General features: G+C 43.4%; 1 protein-coding gene across 6 annotated transcripts in view; it reads right to left on the bottom strand.

Moving 5' to 3' along the window:
* The window catches only part of Ncoa7 (nuclear receptor coactivator 7), a 156,090-nt gene that overhangs the window by 106,680 nt on the left and 29,953 nt on the right, over positions 1–19,457 (bottom strand). The gene's annotated exons all lie outside the window — the stretch shown is intronic.

Below are 19,457 nucleotides of genomic sequence, written 5' to 3'. Positions count from 1 at the left end.
GCATGCCAAGGTCTCAACAAGACCATGAAAATGCCTGCTGCCTCTGACTTTTAAGAAAAAGATGGCACCAGTTGGGCCATAGAATTTAGTTAAGGGGACGTACAGAAACGGACTTCTAGGAAACTGACACCTGTAGTTACTAATGGTGTCGATGGTATTAATGTGCCACAATGTGCAAACTCTTCCAGCTCAGTCTTAAGGATACAGCAGCATAGTGTTCAGGTAGTGTGTTTCGGTCAAGCCGAAATGTATTTTCTTTTTTTTTTTTTTTTTGGTTTTTCGAGACAGGGTTTCTCTGTGTAGCTTTGCGCCTTTCCTGGAACTCGCTTGGTAGCCTAGGCTGGCCTCAAACTCACAGAGATCCACCTGCCTCTGCCTCCCGAGTGCTGGGATTAAAGGCGTGCGCCACCACCGCCCGGCCTGAAATATATTTTCAGTATTAAAAGTAAGTTTTACAATCTTTGGAAGAATAGAATATACAGCTAAAATGAATTTTCTCTCCCTATATGGCGAACATAACTGTTGCCATTGGAACATAAAACATATTAATAAAAAAAAAGTGTTACTCCTGTAAGCTCATCAATCAGGCCACGCCAAGATGGGGAAACCTCTGCCTTGGTGGTAAGATTTCAAATCTTAGGATACTGAGCCTGGAAAAGAGAAAGCTCACGGAAAACACGACACTGTCTTCAAACACATGTGGCAACGACAGCATTTAAGAGAGAGTTAACTAACTGAGTGTTGCATCTAAGCAAAAAGAAAAATGGGAATATGTAGAAGGGAAGAATATTTTAACTAAAATCTGAGAAATCTTTCTACTGGTCAGAATTCTTCAAATAAGGAACCAGGGACCTGGGGAGTTCCTGGGGACATTCTCAAAGCCAGGAAAGGTCAAGTCCCACGCTGGAAAAGGCCTATTGTGATGTCCTTACAAGGTAGGCTAGACAAACAGTTTTTCAGCTGAAGACTTTGCAATTAAGGAAGTTAGGCAGGGTACTAACTTCAATAAACATCAATAAAGTAGGAAGTTGACCCGAGCCTGACTCTTTTAGAAAATGTCATCTCTTCTCACCCCCTCAGTATCTACAGAACGTCACCTAATGATCATATCACCTGAAACTCTTAAGGACAGCTGGATTTCCCCATAGGATCTTCCTACAAAATGAACCCACTGTGAAACGCCATGCTCATGAAAAGCTCTAGGATACTCAGAATTCTGAATGCAAGGAAAGAGATAAGCTGTGCAGACCCAGCCACTTTGCTGTGTGGTGCTTATGTGAACATGTGGAAACAGGTCTGCTGCGGGCAGCTTGCTCTCAGTTCAAAGGAGAGAATGCTGGATCAGGCCCACGATGTTCTCAAGAGGCATCACGTTCCTCTACCAGCACAGCCACGGGGACCATCAGGTTCAGCTGTCTTCAGTTGAAGCAGGCATGAATGACTGGTACTCATCTATAATAGATTACACTGACGCACTGAAATATTAAAATCAGTTTATAAAACACCTACTTATTTTAAAAATTCATGTCAGTAAGGAAAAATGTTAACACCTCCAGGGGTCTCTAATTCCTAGCATTAGCTATACATTCATTTCTTTAAATGACACATAAAAGTTCTATTCAGTAAAGTGAAACACAGAAATTCTTCAACTACCTTTAGACAGATGCATGAGGCATATTATAATAGTATCTTATTAACGTTACAAAAATTTCTGGAAACTAACAATTTAATTTTTAGGATTAAAATTCTGAATTTGGAATTGTAAATTTAACTGCTAAAAATGTAAATGAATTTCACGTAAGATACCACAATTGAAGTTTTTTACTATGGAAGAGAGTTACTCTAATTATTTTGACACTGTATTTGGAGGACACTATGAAGGTAGTAGTTAGGAATAAAAGTTTGGGCATTGGACGAAGCAGGAAGAAGACTTGGCCATATTCTTGCTGGCTAGCTCTGTGACTGTGGTGGTTACTGTACATTCAAGTCTGGTGCATTGTCTGCGAAAATGGGACAGGTACTATCAACTTCCTCGTGGGCTGTTCTGAGGATTTAGAGTGGGCATATTTGTAAAGCTCCGGGCACAGTGAACAAGCAGCTAAAGAGAACTCATAGTACCACCGATCTATACACATGAAACTATCTAACAGGTTACAGGCCCCACAAGGCCAGGCTATAAATGACCTAGTGTGCATCATGGCCTGCTTGACCATCCTTGCTATCCTTCTGACATGATACAGAGGTCAGTTTACTGAGTTCCCTGGGGGATGTCTGACGGGCTGTCCCTATTAGCCAACAAGCATAATCTCATGCCACCTCCTCAATCTTTAAAAACACCCTTCCTTGGTTCCATCATCTCCCTCATGGCGTGGCAAAAATTTTCTGGCTTTCTTTTCAATTCAATTCAATTCTAAAAGAATTGCCTCGAATCTTGGACTCCATTCCTATAAAACAGGCTTCTTCTATCTATGCACAGAGCTGCTTTTATTCAGTCATTGGCCAGTAACCTCCAAATGGTTGAGAGTGTGAGTGTGTGTGTGTGTGTACCCACATGTATATATCCCAGTACTGGGATTGCAAACACTTTGCCACCATGTTTGGCTTTTCTCACATGGGTTCTGGGGATTGAACTCAGGTCCTAATACTTGCAGGTAAACACTCTGTTAGTGGAGCTATCTCCATAGTTTCCAAGTGGTCAGTCTTATCGGATGCTTTTCAGCCTTCATCATGTGCGTCAAGGTTTAGTCTTCAGTCTTTGTCTTATCTCTGTGTTGCTTTATAAACTGCTGCTCCTTTGAAATGTCCTGCTCATTTGGATGCTACGATTCTGATTCTTCTGGGCTCCTTCCACCTCCCTTTCTGTACTAGACCACTAGCACTAAGCACTAACGTTTCCACTTGGTTCTATGCTCTGTTGATTTTATGCTCTCTGCCTATAGATCACATTCCTTCCCATGGCTGGGGCCAGGAACTCTTAAACTTCCATGTCAGCCCAAACCCACTCTGTGTTCTCACCAGACTCACACCCCCAACTGTGAAGTTAGTGGTTCCACTGGACTGTTTCGCAAGCATCCCAAACCTAACCCATGCCTACTGAAATTGTCGCGTTACCTCTCAAACCTGCTCTTTTCATAGTTTTCCCCTTTCCATGCATCGAGTTATTCAGTCTAAGCTCCTCAACATACCCATGCAGCCTGGCATGACTTGTCCTAATGTATCTCTTCACTCTTGACTGTTTCTTCTTTAAAGAATTCTGTTCAAGATGCCCTGACAGCTTTGCAAATACAGGAAGATTTTTGTCACTTTATGGCCTTTTCAGCTAAGTGTTTCCCCCAGCTAGAAGAGTTTCTGCCTTCTCTCCACCCACAGCCCTCCTTCTAAATGCAAACAACACTAGTGCATTCCGGCTCATACCCAAATCATTTAACACTAATGATGTGTACTGTCCATGGTGGAATATCATATGACATTTGAGTGCCATTTCTGTCCAGAGATCTTTCTTGAACGTTCCTCCTACCTAAAGTGCCTGCTGCCTAAGTCCCTTTTATAATATCCTGTTATTTTCCCCACAGTAAACGCAATTTCAATGGTTAATGTATTTGTGTTTTGCTTAATCTAATGTCTCTGTGAAAAGTACAATTTAGCAAGGACCATGCTTGCTTTGCTTACCACTGTACCCTCTGGGCATAACAGGTGCTGGCTCATAAGGCCTTAGATACCGGTGGTGCAGATCTTTCCTCCCACAACATAAATGATGCCATATTGCAATCCAAACACAGTTATTACATGGCGCCGACAAATCTTCACATTGAGTCTAAGAACTGGAAGGAGTCTTACACAACTGTGTTGTGTCAGATAACATAAAGACCAAAATGGTCTCTCTCGTGCATTAAAATAAACAGGATGAAGAGGGTAAGGATTATGTATGCCATGTTCATAACCAAATTAATTGATAACTTCACAAGGTCAACGATCTGTTAAAGAAGATATAAATAGGGGCTAGAGAGATGGCCCAATGGTTAACAGTACTGCTGTTCCCTAGCACTCACACGGCACCTAACCACCATCTCAAACTCGGCTCTGCAGAGTCTGATATCCTATTTTGACCTCTACATGCACATTGATACATGCAGACAAAATACCCACACATAAAGTAAAATAAAAATCTTTTTAAAAAGGCAATATAAGTGTCTATATTTCATATAGGATCTTAATATTTTAAAATATATCCTTTTTAAAGTAATATATTTGTGTGTTTATGTCTCATTTTTATACCTCAAATATACTCACTCTTAAATCCTTTTTCAGGTTTACTTATTTGATATGTATGAGTATTTAGCCTGCGTGTATGAATGCACACCTTGTGCAAGTCTGATGGCCACGGAGAGAGTCTCATGCCAGAAGAGGACACTGCACAGCCTGGGACTGGAGTTGCAGATGGTTGTGAGCCATCAAGTGATAGCTGGGAATTGAACCCGGGTCCTCTGCAAGAGCAGCCAGTGCTCTTCACCTCTGAGCCATCTCCCCAGGCCTCTAATATACCCACTTTTGTAAAGGAAAAATATCCACATTGTCTATGTCTCAATGTCTGTGTGTTATGGCTCAAAAAATTCAATTCTCAACCAGGTATGGTGGCACGTACCTTTAATCCCAGTACTTGGGAGGCATAGGCAGGTGAATATTTGTGAGTTCAAAGCCAGTCTGGTCTACACAGTGAGTTCCAGGACATCCAGGGCTATGTAGAGAGACCCTGTCTCAAAATAAACAAAACAAAACAAAAATAAATTCTCTGGTTATCTATCTACTTAAAATTGTTAACAAAAGCCAAAGAAAATGTTCTGCCCTTAAGCACAAAGAAAATGGAGCCACTGAAATGGAGATTGCTTCTTCCACCAGGGACCTCAGTAGCCTCTGTTTAATCACCTCCTGGGAACACAGCAACTACATCAGCAGGCTGCTCTCTTCTGCTGACGAAATTACCCTGAAACATCACAGTGCATCCACCTTGTATCACATTATGTAACACCTAAAACAACCCCTCTCTCCACCTCCACCCCGCTTGGAGCCCAGATAGTCTCACGCACGTAGAAAACAAGAGAAGTGACTTCAATCATCCATGGCTACTAATAATGCAAATGACTTCATCTATGCCAAAGAGGATCTATTTTGGTTCTGTTCTGCTTTATACTATAGATGTATTCTGTACAATTAAATGCCTTCAAATATGTGGACAAATTACAGTTACAAAAGCCAGAGTATTCAGCGGTATTTTTCTTTAGTTTAGAAAGAACATTTTAAAACACAAATAAATGGCCTCTGGGTGCTTCATAAATTCAAATGATTACAATTTGCCATGTATCCTACCAAGCATTCTAATAAACTAATAAAAACATTTGAAAATTTTATTTATATAATCCATATTCATCTGACGGTTTGTCATATCCAAATGACAGGATGACCATTCTTCATATCCAAACACTTCCTGTCTCATCTTACAGCCATTAGGCCACACTTCTCATCTCCCTAACATTGTCATCAATGACTTCTTCAAATTCTAAAATCAGTTTCATGTGCCAATAACAACAATGACCGAGCAAAGACCCTTTCCTTCCCCTCTACCCCTCCTGTCTTAGCAGCCACTGGATGCTCTCTTGCTTCAGAGGAAACTGAGAAGTTCCTCCACCCAACTCACTCACTTTCCCTTTTCCCCCAGACCACTGAGATGGATGTTCTCTGTGGCTGGCATCTTCAATTGCTTGGTAGGATGCTGAATCAAGTTTGAAAATCATGGACCAACCTGTACCTTGTCAGGTCTCCTTAAACCTGGCTTGCTACCCATTCCAGTTCTAATTTGATTTATGTTGAGGAGGACAAAATGAGAACAGGTAGGCAAGAGTGCTGTATGCTCACAATGGACAGACCATCAAGGAAAGTGCAAAGACCGGAGATCGTTAAAATAATTCCATCAGTCTCAGAAAGAGAACTATCAGACATTTCTCTCCTTTGTGGCTCCTGGTATGGTGATATTTTATCTATGTATCCAATAAAGTTTATCTGGGGATCAGAGGAAAAAGCCAGCCACTATAGCAAACATAGAGGTCAGGCAATGGTAGCCCACACCTTTAATCCTATCACTCAGAAGGCAGAGATTCATCCGGATCTCTGGGAGTTCAAGGCCACACTGAGAACAGAGTCAGGCATGGTAATACACGCCTTTACTTCCAACACTAGTTAACCATAAAGGTCTGGAGGTCTGTACAGACAGACAAGAGGTGACAGGGCTGGGCAGGAAGAGGAAGTGATGTAGCTGGGCAGACAGAGGAAATGAGATGGCAGGGCACAGAAAGACATATAGGCATGGGTAAACAAGATGTAGGTCTCTTTTAGCAGAGAATCTCCAAGTGGTGAGGACACGGCTGGCGTCTTTCTGCTTTTCCGATCTCTAGGTTTTAACCCCAATATCTGGCTCTGGGTTTTTTACTAATAAGACTATTGAGCACTTCGTCTTACATCCTGGTCTTTATAGACCCGTGAAATCATGTATGACAAATGACATAGAAGGAGAACTGAAACTGTCTGGAGAGGAAAAGCAACTAATGAGAGGGGGAGGGGAGAAAGGGGAGGGTAACAGGGTGTATGGGAGGAGGAACATAATCAAAGTATACTATGCACTTGCATGAAAATGAGAATGTCTGACATAACACTGTATAATAAAAAAATAAAATAACCCGAGCCCTAACCCTCCGGGTCATCTCCATATTGAGCTGTAAACAAGGAAAGGAGAAGTGTATAAAAATGCCCAAGCGCTGCCTTCACTTTCATGACAGACATGACTAAGCTTACAGATCCCACACTGACTACAGAGACAGAATAGAAAACAAGGGGATTCCTGTCAGACCACGAAATGACAAGGTCAGAAGACTTGGTTGGTGCTATTGCCAGGCGGTCACTTTCAAGTCACCTTGGCAGACCACAGGTTCTCTAGCTTGTTCCAAAGTTCTTAAGAAAACCTGTGTATGAAGAATGAGAATACACATATCCAGTACTTCATCATTTTATCGTTCAATGGGTGATTCCCACGTGTACTGGGAACTCAAAAGGTTCTATCAAATGCCAATCCACATGGTTTCAGGAAGAACCCAACACGGTGTGGCTGAGAGGTCAGATGAGACTCCACTGAGACTTGCATCTGCCACCACTTAGTTCTGTGACCCTGCACTGGTGGCATAACACATCTAAAGTGTGACACCTTTGTCAGTAGGGATGATAACAGCAACTATTTCCTGGGGTCAGTATGAAGTTACACAAGAATGCAAACCAGTCTCTGTCAAACAGTTAATAATCTACAAACTACTATTCACAGCAAACAACTCATGACTGATGAGTATGGCACATGGGGATAGACTTTTGTAAGAAACCAAGAAACCAAACAAGAACTAACAGTAAATAATATATAAATAAGGCAAAGAAATGGACAGAGTTATTGGATATACTTCCAAGACTGACTGTGTCAAGGGTCCCAAGAGAAGGTTGGGAATGGTCCTCAAGGCCCTTAACACCCTCTGTGTCCAGTGTGGGGGAGAAGGAGAGGATAAAGGAAACTGGAAAGGCCTCAAGAGGTCAGTGCCACAACTTAAGATGGGTTTTCCAGAGTGATAGTCATGCTATAGGATATGAGAAGAACATGTGGATGTGTATACAGAAAGTAAGGCTTTGAGAGAGCAAAGTATAAGAAACAGAGAAATCAAAGGAAGAGATAAAGATGGAGGGGTTAGGTAAGAAGCCAAATGATGCTAAACCACAAAGGTTGGGACACAGATGTGACCTGTCTGAACCCTGCCCAGGAACACTCATTTGCCAAGACGCTTGGGAGAGCACATGATTAGAACTTAGTACCTGAGGATGCTGGGAGCAGTTGGTATATGAGGATGCTTGGAAGACTTGGTACATGAGGATGCTGGGAGGACTTGGTACATGAGGATGCTGGGAGGACCTGGTACATGAGGAGGCTGGAAGGACTTGGTACATAAGAATGCTGGGAGGACTTGGTATACGAGGATTCTGGGAGCAGTTGGTATATAAGGATGCTGGGAAGACATGGTACACAAGGATGCTGGGAGGACTTGGTACATGAGGATGCTAGGGGGACTTGGTACACAAGGATGCTAGGAGGACTTGGTACCTGAGGATGCTGGAGGACTTGGTACATGAGGATGCTGGGAGGACTTGGTACCTGAGGATGCTGAGAGGACTTGGTACATGAGAATGCTGGGAGGACTTGGTATATGAGGATGCTGGGAGGACTTGGTATATGAGCATTCTGGGAGCAGTTGGTATATAAGGATGCTGGGAAGACATGGTACACAAGGATGCTGGGAGGACTTGGTACATGAGGATGCTAGGGGGACTTGGTACACAAGAATGCTAGAAGGACTTGGTACATGAGGATGCTGGAGGACTTGGTACATGAGGATGCTGGAGGACTTGGTACCTGAGGATGCTGGAGGACTTGGTACATGAGGATACTGGGAGGACTTGGTACATGAGGATGCTGGGAAGACTTGGTACATGAGGATGCTGGGAAGACTTGGTACATGAGGATGCTGGGAGGACAGCTGTTTATTGGAATTTTCAGATCCAAGGTTTTGGGAGAAAAAAAGGGAAATTTCTAAAGTTGGATGTGGTAGTGTATACTCCCAATTCCAGCACTCAGAAAGCTGAGGCAGAAAAATGGTTAAGTTGGAACTGCCTCTGGGGAAAAAAAAGGTGGGCGGGGGGATGAGATTTCTGCTAAATCACCAATATCTGAGTTGCAAGTAAGAGCTATGAAGTTCCACATAGCTGGAGTACAAAGCATTTTCTGGTCCATAGCTTAGTTGTATCTTATGTACTATATAAATTATATTTATATATTAAATATATAATATATATAATGTATAAATTCTATGAGGAGTAGCATAAATCCTCAGTTCATAGCCTTGAGACAAAGTGATCTCATGGTCACAGATAAAACATTTGCATACATAAAATAAAAATAAATCTTAAAAAAATGAAACACAAAAGCATATACAAAGTATACTCATGAGTACACACACACACACACACACACACACACACACACACACACACACACACACACAAATAAATAACCCAGGAATCATAGTATGTGAATAGCTTACCACACTTATCTTCCCTGACAGTCTGTCTTTTCATCTTGGTCTTCACTGAATTTTATGACTAAAATATGTTCCTGGACAAATTTCAAGAATTATACAAATTCCCTGAATTTATATGTATTTTTCTTACAAGAGACATGTCTTGCTATGTTGCCCAGACTGGTTCGGAATTCACAATCCTCCTACCTCTCAACCTCAAGTATGGGAATACAGGCAAATGCCATCGCACAAGCTTCATTAGCTGTAGCAGGAATCTTAAAAGTTCTTATTAATAAAATCAAACCTGAGGCGAGTTATTGGGGTCCATGCTGGTAGATCAGAGAGACAGAACAAGCCACAGCTAACCTCGCCTGGTCAACTTCTCAGCTGGTCTTGTTTCCTCAGACTGGAAGCTTCTGTGTCCTCATCCCAATGGCTCTCAGCTGAACTGCTGCTGAAAAGCCTGAAGCTTAACCAGCCACATGCTTAACCAGCCAAATGCTTCTAGTTTCTGGTCCTCACGCCTTATATATCTTTCTGCTGTCTACCACCACTCCCTGGGATTAAAAGCTGCCTTTCTGGGATTAAAGGCGTATGTCACCATGCTTCGCTTTTTCCAATGTGGCCTTGAACTCACAGAGATCCAGAGGGATTTCTGTCTCTGGAATGCTAGGATTAAAGGTGTGTGCTATCACTGCCTAACTAGTGGATTTTCTGTTCTCTGACCCCAGATAAGTTTATTAAGGTACACGATATTTTGGGGAACACAATACCACCACAATTAGCACTTATTTTTACAGTATTTTTCTAAAGAGCATGTGTTTTAAAGTCTTTTAGAATTAAAATAATATATGTACATGAATGTTTTCCTTGCATGCATATATGTGCACCATGTGTGTCTCTGGTACCTCTGAGTTCAGAAGGTGTTGGGTCTCCTGCAACTGGAGTTATGGATGGTTGTGAGCCACCATGTGGGTGCTGCAAACTGAACCCTGTCCTCTGCATGAGCAACAAGTGCCCTTAACTGATGAGCCATCTCATCAGCCCAAGTCCATATATTTTAGTGTACTCAGTCCTCTTAACATCCTCATTAAGGAGGTAGTATTATTACATCCATCGTAGAGAAAAGAAAGCTATCCCTGATACCCATGTCTTGTAAGTAGCTCTATGGAGCAGAAACCCATAGGAGGCCCCAAAGCAAAAGTAGCCTGAGCTTCCTGGTATCACTGGTATAGGGTTATAGGTTAATTTACTGGTCTTCTTCTAGGATATGGGGCATCCAGACTCACCTGAGATTTCAGGTTAAACACAACTGTTGTTAACTCTTAGCTAACTTTAATATGGATCTGTGATGCTGCAGTATGGGAAAACATTTTTAGAAGGTACTTTTTGCATGGCTACTTTTGAACAAATGTATTAATGCCTATTGGATAAATAATTTCAAAGATACTCAACGGTGAAAAACAACCTCATTCCCAGGATACTAACCAAAAGACCTTATAAAACAATGAAGTTTTTTAAAAGTCAATTTACTCTCTCTTTCTATATATATATATATATATATCTATATATATATAATAGATATAGATATAGATAGATAGATAGATAGATAGATAGATAGATAGATAGACAGATAGATATGTATGTAAAAGAAATTTTTCACAAGTCATCTATTTTGACAATAAATAACAAATGCTATTATTTTCTACTTCATCCAGGTTACCCACCATAATCCACTCTGAATAGACATTCCCCTAAAGCAGAAATATAAATGGTCAACAAATACATAAAAAATGGGGTTGTTCAGGTAACTCAACACGTCAAGGCACTTTCTGACACACCTGATGGAAAGAGTTGACTCCCTGGGACCCACATGGTAGAAGTTGTCCTGAGACAACCTACTTTGCTGACGTGCAACCTGCTTTACACCCAAACCCAGACGCATGCACACAGATAAAAGTAAATAAAAATACAACAAATAAATACATTTGTTCAGTATCATTATGCATCAGGAAAATGAAATAAAAAAAAACAATGAGATGTCATACAATCACACTTCGATTGACTAGTGAGGATATGGGAGATGGAAAACTCACACACACCATTGATAGAAATGAAGATTTGTGCAGCTACTATGGAAACCCGTACAGAAGTCTCAAAAGCCTGGGCACAGTCAAGCAAGGTGGGGCACTCCTGTAACCCTAGCGTTTGGGAAGTTGAGACAGAATAATCAGAAGTTCAAGGCCATCTTAGGCTATCCTGGAATTTCAGAACAGCATGGGCCGCAAGAGAACCTGTCAAATAGCTAATAGAGGAGATGTTGAACTCAAAGGAATAAATACAATAAGTGTTTGTGGTTATAGACATGTCAGTTACTCTGATCTGACCATAACATATCACATACATGTGTTGAAATGTCACCCAGTACCTCATAAATACACACACACACATATATGTATATATATATATATTTATATTTATATTTATATGATTATGTTTCAATTAAGGATTTTAAATGCTGCTTTCATCTACTGAATTGATTTCATGACTGACCTCCCCAGTGGGTTATAACCTACAGCTTAAGAAGCAAAAGGTCCTTGGAATTCAATGCAACTGCTCAGCCTGCCCCTGCAAGGAAAGCAAAGCACATGGTTCCAGCTGCTAATGGCTGAGTATTCACAAGCTTGTTTTTAATCACCAGGAAAAAGTTAATGATTTCCTGGAAACATTAGCAGGTCAAACTTGACCGTAGATGTTTTCCCTGTAATGAACAGTCATAATACATAAATATTCCCTCAAGAGCTGCCTGGTCGGAACCCCATCAAGGAAAGAGGAAAGGAAAGATTTAAAGGACAGTGCAATGCATGTGAAAGTTTAATGGGAAATTAGTAAAATGGTCAAAGGAAGCAATGCTTTTGAAATATTCTTAATATTTTTAAGATTAATGAAGACCGCTAAGTACTAAAAACCTTACGGTGATAAAAATTAAGACTCACTAACCATTCTGTTCTGCATTAGAGAAGATGTTTGCCATATGCTGTCTTTCACATGGTCACCAAATATTTAACGCTGGCTATATGCCAATCACCGTGTTGGCTCATGGGAAGAGCACTGAACCATTACAGGGTCCTCTCCTGCCAGCTGGCATTTTGAGAGGAGACTGACTAAAGACAGCAAACTAATCAGAACTATGCAGAATGTGTTCCCAACCCCTAAGGCAGATCTGTGGGCCTCTCCAGGCAAGCTACCCAACAGGCAACCTGGATGGATCTCTGAATCGATCAAATAAGATTCCAGTAAAGGCCACTAAAACATTTTACCTTCCAACCTAGGTACAGCTTTTACTACTTAGCATATTCCAACACTAACATGGTGTTCTAACCCACCTGTCAGACCAGGTAAAAGAATACATACTGTGTGCAAGATACACTGAGACAACACGAAAGGGGATAAAACAGCTGGAGATGAACACAGCTGGATGAGGGTGTGGAATTCAGAGTCTCCATTTGAAAGCTAAGTGATCGCAATATTTAATTTCCTGAACAATAGGTTCCTCATTGCATTTAACCTACGCATAAGACCAGTGTGTACATAAAGCAGATGTTTGCAAAGGCACTTTGGAAGGACCAGTAAATGTTCACATTCACCATTACCTTGTGTGAGCTGTAAGCACAGCGAACCTGATAGAGTAAAATGAACAAGTATTAAGAAGGTACAGTTAACACCGACCAGATTCTTAAAACTGTTTTGTTTTCTTCTCATCTGTCAATATACAGTCAAAACCTGTGACCTGATGGCTACCTGAGCCCAGCTGGTAACTGGTTTCTCCTTATATTTCAGACATATTGTGGACAATCAGACCTCTAACAGGCCACAGCCAGCAGGGTGAAACAAGCTACAGGCTTAAGTTTAAAGGGGCAACAGTTCACATGGCACCACTCTGCCCATAAGGCTTTCTAGGATCCAGTACTGCTCTGTGGGGCTGGAGAGGGAAAGGATGTCCCTCTGTCCCCACCCAGGGTGGCAGCACAGCCAGTCAGAACCATTCAGGTGATGCCTTCCACACATGATAAGGGTCTGTATTCAACCTCAAGGGTAAGTGAGGCCGCCTTGTGTCAGGTATATTTCTATATTTCTGTCTATTATGAGAAACCACTCATTTTAGAAAGGACGCAATCTCTCTAAATTTAGAAAAAGGAATCACAGCTGGGCGCTGGTGGCACACGCCTTTAATCCCAGCACTGGGGAGGCAGAGGCAGTTGGAATTCTGTGAGTTCAAGGCCAGCCTAGTCTACAGAGTGAGCTCCAGGATAGCCAGGGCTACACAGAGAAACCCTGTCTCGAAAAAAGAAAAGAAAAAGAAACCACTTAAATTCAAACCCTATCACAGAGGTGAAATATATAGACTGTGCTTCCTAGCACCTTGGTTGGTTAATATTTTAATATTAACAATACTATAGATGGATAAACTTGACCAAACATAGCACAAGACATTTTCATAGTATAAACCAGATACTTTGAAGTGGTCTTTTATAAGCAACTTGAAATTCTAGAAGCTAGGATGAATTTTCCCAATTTAATTTACAATGGGCTAAATTAGTTTTAAGCTGCCAGGATTGCCCATAGATATCTGTTCCACCCACACTGTGAGGATTGGCATGTCACACAATGTTAACCTGAGTTAACCTACAACAGAATTCTTCAAACTTTTTCTACATATAACTCCTTTTTACTTAAGGAACTTGTATGTGACCTTGGATATGCAGGTATTATAAAACACAAATACACATTAAACATTTACTGATAGTAAATCATAAATTCACTTTAAAATAATTTTTGGTACATATAATTTTATCATTTATTGAAGATGAAGGCAATTTTACATATTAACAAGACAGGTGTTTGTTTCTACATTAAGGATTAACTCTTGGCTGATTACTGTACATTCAGCATTTTCAATATTCTTCAGAAAAGATCCACATTTTTACTTTATATTTGTCAAGGTGGAGAATGTCACTCCACAAATACACAGCTCAAAGTGTACAGGTATATTTAAGATACCTCAGAAACTACTGTATTACACATCTGTCCTAATCACAAGCTCAAATTAATGATTTTTTTAAAGTTAAACTCAGGTCAGCAATTCAAACACTAGTTTTTTAAAAATCAAGAGTCATGGGGTTGGAATGATGGCTCAGAGGTTAAGGGCACATACCACACTTGCAGAGGACCTGAGTTCAATACCCAGCACCCACATCTGGCAGCTCACAACTGCCTGCAAATCTAGTTCCAGGGGATCTGACTTCCCTCTGTCCTCCTCACTCATATGGAGACAGATACATGTATACATAAATAATAATAAAAATAATTTTTAAAAACTAACTATTATAACATAGTTTAACCCAAAGACGTACTAACTTGATACTTACACGCTAAGGAATAAGAGTAGGATAAAGATAAGTCTTTGCTTTCTATAATTAAATTGTGTTTCTACAAAAGCAGAGAGCTTGTATAAATAGTAAACACACTGCAGTGCACAGCATACAACAGTCTCAAATCGGAGGCGTGCACACACACACACACACACACACACACACACACACACACACACAGAGTGTGTGTTCAGACCCAAAGGCTGCAGGGAAACTGTATGACGAAGCTTCGTGATATCAAACTGCCCGGTACACCCTGGAATTCATGATACGTTTGACTTGGAGTTACATTTTGGTCATTCTAAGTCAAGAAGCCTTTTATCGGTGCCAACTTTTTCAAGACCTCCACATTCAGTTATCCCCCATCAGGGGCGTGGCCACAGTTTAAGAAGCTGCACTCTGCAAACTGCCCTTAGCCAGTAAGGTGCCACTCAGTTCTAAGCAAGGTTGCAGGGCACAAGCTCTGGATGGGGAGACAAAGGTGGGCTCAGCTGCTGCTTTGCTGCCGACCTGCTATCAACATCTTTAGGCCTAAACTTCCGTAAGAGTCAAATTTTATTTGGGGATGAAGATTATATGGATTTGTTTTCAAAGCCTTTTCCCCATCAAGGCATGGAGGAAGAGGGTAATTACACTGAACCCTGGAAAAAGATGGTGATCACAGATAAGGGTGATCAGTCCCAGGCCTCCGGCTGCCTCAACATCTTCCTGGTAGTGCATCTCTGGAGCGCCTCCTGAGATATGACAGTGGCTTTGATTACCAGTCACCGAATCTAAAGTGCCTTGGGACTAAGGCAGTACACTTTTGCCTCACAGGCTTAGGGCCCAACTGTAAAATAGGTGGAAAATTCAGATTTCTCAAGGCCCTTTGGGCAATCTAATTCACTGCATCATTTTCTGGTACCTAACTGTACTACCTACCAGTGTCCCTGGGAAACATATGGTTCTAACTTGGCTTATTATGTAACAGTTCCTTCTCCCTGATCTCAACAGCAGGAGCAGCTCACAGGATGAGACCAGCCTGTGGGGATGAGAACTGCGTCAGGATCAAAGTGCAGGTCGCCATGGGAGGAAGGCCTGGGATGAACTGTCTGGACCTCTGCACCAGCCCGCTTTCCTGTCTACACGGCCATCTTGGTTTCTCTGTCAGAACGGGGCAAGTCTACCATGCACCCTTAAGAAAAAAGTGAGTGGAAGGGACTTGAGGACCATCTGTCTAGCTGACTCTCCTTGATGCGGCCCCTCTCCCAATTAGGATGCTTGCTTTTTCCAAATCATCTTAATGTGGGTCTCATCTGGGCTGGCAGGATGCCTAAAAGTACCTGTCGTGAGGCCTGGCAACCTGAATTCAATACCAGGACCAACACGGCGGAAGGAGAGAACTGACTCTGGAAAAATTACCTTCTGATCTCCACATGTGCACTGGGACACGCATGTGCTCTGTGACATGCATAGGCTCACATACATGCACATCAAATACATGATACAATAAAAACTTTAAAATAATATGATTCGTATTTAGCAACTGAAGAACTGGAAAGGACATTTCAAGGACCCGTCTGAGGCTATTTAGTGAAGTGACCTTCACTGTGCGGGTAACTGGGAAGCTGAGGACGGCAATGGCCAGGTCAGAGGCCGGTGGGGGTGCAGCGTTATCTGAGGGGTGAGGGTGGGGGCCGGGGGGGGGGCTCCAGTGTGCTCTGTACTCTGCTGTCCTTTATCATCGCAGCTGCTGACAGAGATGGCTGGGACCACGCCGCTGGCCCTGACAGGGGTGGGTGAGAGGAGAGACGGGGTGGGAGCGGCAGTTCTGCTTCTGGTGATAAAGCAAGGGAGGAGGCGGGAGCCAGCCAGTCTGGGGACGGCAGACCTCTGCACACCACGCAAGTCTGCGGAGTCACTCGGGGTCAACTTGCCTGCCCCGCCAGACCCTGCCGAGGTACAAACCTGTAACCCTCCTGCCGCAGTCCTCCCACAAGCCTCCTGCAGCCCCTTCCCGAACCTACTAGAACCTTCCACTTGGGCTAATGTTATCAGGTAACCCTTGATCCCGAACCACTATATTTCAAAGAACTTTAAAAAGGGTTTTTGCTTTTCTTTACTTTCCTGGGTGCGTGTGTGGGCAGGTACACGCTCCAGCACTCCTCACGGAGGTGACAAGAGAACACACCGTGGGAGCTGTGCCTTCCGCCTTCCCACCATGTGGGGCTCAGGGATGGCATTCAGGTCACCAGTCCTGGCGGCAAGCGCCATTATGCCAGCACTCAAAAGATTTAAAGACAGCCTTGAGGTACAGTTTAGTAGTTGTGTTTGTTTAGAATATTGGAGGCCCTGAGAACTATCCTTAACACCCTCCTCCCTCCCCCCACCTCTCTCTCTCTCTCTCTCTCTCTCTCTCTCTCTCTCTCTCTCTCTCTCTCTCACGCACGCACACACGCACACTCAGTATAGAGGAACCCACATGAAAAATCACAGACTGTAAACAATATCAAATGAGTGTGGAAGAGCAGGAGCCCTATTCGGCCCTAATTCAGAAATACCTGCGTTTTTAAAACATTGGGAAGGCAAGCCAGCAGGGCCACGTCACCTAAAGGTCTCCCCAGAACACAGAAGGACAAAGAATAAAGCTACTCAATAATGCAGTTCTCCACTTGATGACGGGTTTTGTTTATTTTTGTGGTTGATGTTTTGGGGTGTTTTTATTTTCTTCTTTCTTTTTTTTATCTTGAGACTGGGTCTCATTGTATTAACCCTGTCTGGTCTAGAAATTGCTATGCAGACTCACTGTCCTCAAACTTGTAGGTATCCCGATACCTCTGCCTCCTGAGTCTGGGATGACAGTTATGCAGGACTGAAGAGTTAATAGAGAACTATATTCTTACTTAGGTTAAGCTAAAACCACAGCTCTTGCAAAAGCTTTCATGGTGCGAAGCTTGCCTACAGCTCTTGCAAAAATAAGCTGTTTTGCAAAAACCACTAGATATACCCAAGATTTCCCAGAAACTGCTTACCCACCCAAAGCCACCCCAAACCCCCAAGACTCAGCCAGGTGGCTGAACCCTGAGTAACCCCTCCACCCCACCCTTGTGAAACTGCCCTATAATAAGCCTGCAAGCTTGAGCTTCAGGGTCTTCAGTCCTCAGCTTGACTGCTGACCCATGTGCACACGTACAATAAACTGCTTCTGAGTGACTCGATATCGGAGTGAAGCTTCTGTTATCAGCGCCGACTCTAACATTTTGGAGGTTCCACTGAGATATTCTTCACGTCTGGTGACTGCAAGCCTTGGCGGTCGTCCAGCACACCCTGTGGAGACAGTTGTCTGCCGCGTACCAGCCCAGTGGAGATGGCCCTGCCCACCGGTTCCATGTAGGGGACTTCGTGTATGTCCGCCGGCACCAGCATCAGACCTTGGAACCTCAGTGGAAGGGTCCCTATCAAGTCCTGTTGACCACTCCGACGGCAGTTAAGGTGGACGGAGTCGCTGCGTGGATCCATGGCTCCCATCTCAAGCCTGCTCCTGCTCCGGACATGGATTTGGACTGGACTATGGAGCGGACTGACAATCCTCTCAAGCTTCGGATCTGACGTAGAGACCGGCCGGACTAACCCACACCAACCTGTGAGTCAAACGTGGCAAGTACTGTCGGGGGAAGGAGATGTGGTTTGGGAAAAAATCGGTAGGCACCCCCTTTGGACTTGGTGGCCTGCCCTAGAACCTGACCTTTGCCACATGCTGGCCGGAGCAAAAGACTTTGACATCCCCACCACTGACCCGGCCAACACAGGTGAAACAGAAGTGTGCACCCAAAGTGGACGCTGCCCCTGTTCACGTTACCCGGCAGGGTGCCGGGACCCAAGGGCCCGAGCAGCCCTGAGAAAGAGACCGTTCTATGTATGCCCTAGGGATGGGAGGAGCAGGGCACAGGCGCGCACTTGTGGGCAACATGAAAGTTATTATTGTAAATCATGGGGATGTGAAACTACGGGGGATGCTTGGTGGAAGCCGAGCTCATCCTGGGATCTGATACAAGTCAAGAGGGAGGCAGGTGGGGATGAACCCCCACTCTCTGAAGATTACTGCAAGAGCAAGCCTAGGACGGTCACAACCCTGTGGTACGGGTCGGGACCGTGCACAGCGTTTGCCTGCAACCCCTTGAACATCACCTTCACCCAGACTGGAAAAGCATCAAGGGATTGGATAAAGGGTAGACTATGGGGCCTGAGGGTATATCACCAAACGGCCTATGATCCAGGAGTCCTATTCCAAATTAAGTTAGTAATAAATGCCGACCCTCAACCAATAGGCCCTAGTAAAGTATTGCAGGACCAGAAGGCTCCTCCTCCCAAGAAAAACAAACGGGTGCCCCCAAGACGGACCCCCCCCCCACCTAACTCAACCCACCAGAACCCCTCCACCCCCCCAACTGACCACTCCGGCTGTCGCAAATCCCACCCTACCAGGGTCAGGAGAACGATTGATAGACCTAGTTGAGGGGGGATATCAAGCCCTCAACTCTACTCAGCCCAACCTTACTGAATCCTGCTGGATTTGCCTCCAAGCAAGCCCCCCATACTATGAAGGGATAGCTGTTAATGGGAGTTTCACCTATAACGCCTCCAACAGCTGCAACTGGGGAACAAGGCACATGCTAACTTTGCCTGAGGTGACTGGTTCGGGAACATGCCTAGGACACTCCCCTGGGCTAGAAAGCCAGCTCTGTGCACGCAAAGTGACAGTGTCCTCATCTGACACATCCCAGTACATAGTCCCCCTCATCAGGTCTATACTGGGCATGCAATACTGGGATCACACCGTGTGTCTCAGTTGCTAGTTTTAACATCTCTAAGGATTTTTGTGTATTAGTTC

This window comes from Peromyscus maniculatus, chromosome 16, assembly GCF_049852395.1.
Source record: "Peromyscus maniculatus bairdii isolate BWxNUB_F1_BW_parent chromosome 16, HU_Pman_BW_mat_3.1, whole genome shotgun sequence".
Lineage (NCBI taxonomy): Eukaryota > Metazoa > Chordata > Mammalia > Rodentia > Cricetidae > Peromyscus > Peromyscus maniculatus.
Note: the sequence above shows the minus strand (reverse complement) of the source record. Positions and strands in the feature narration are given on the sequence as shown.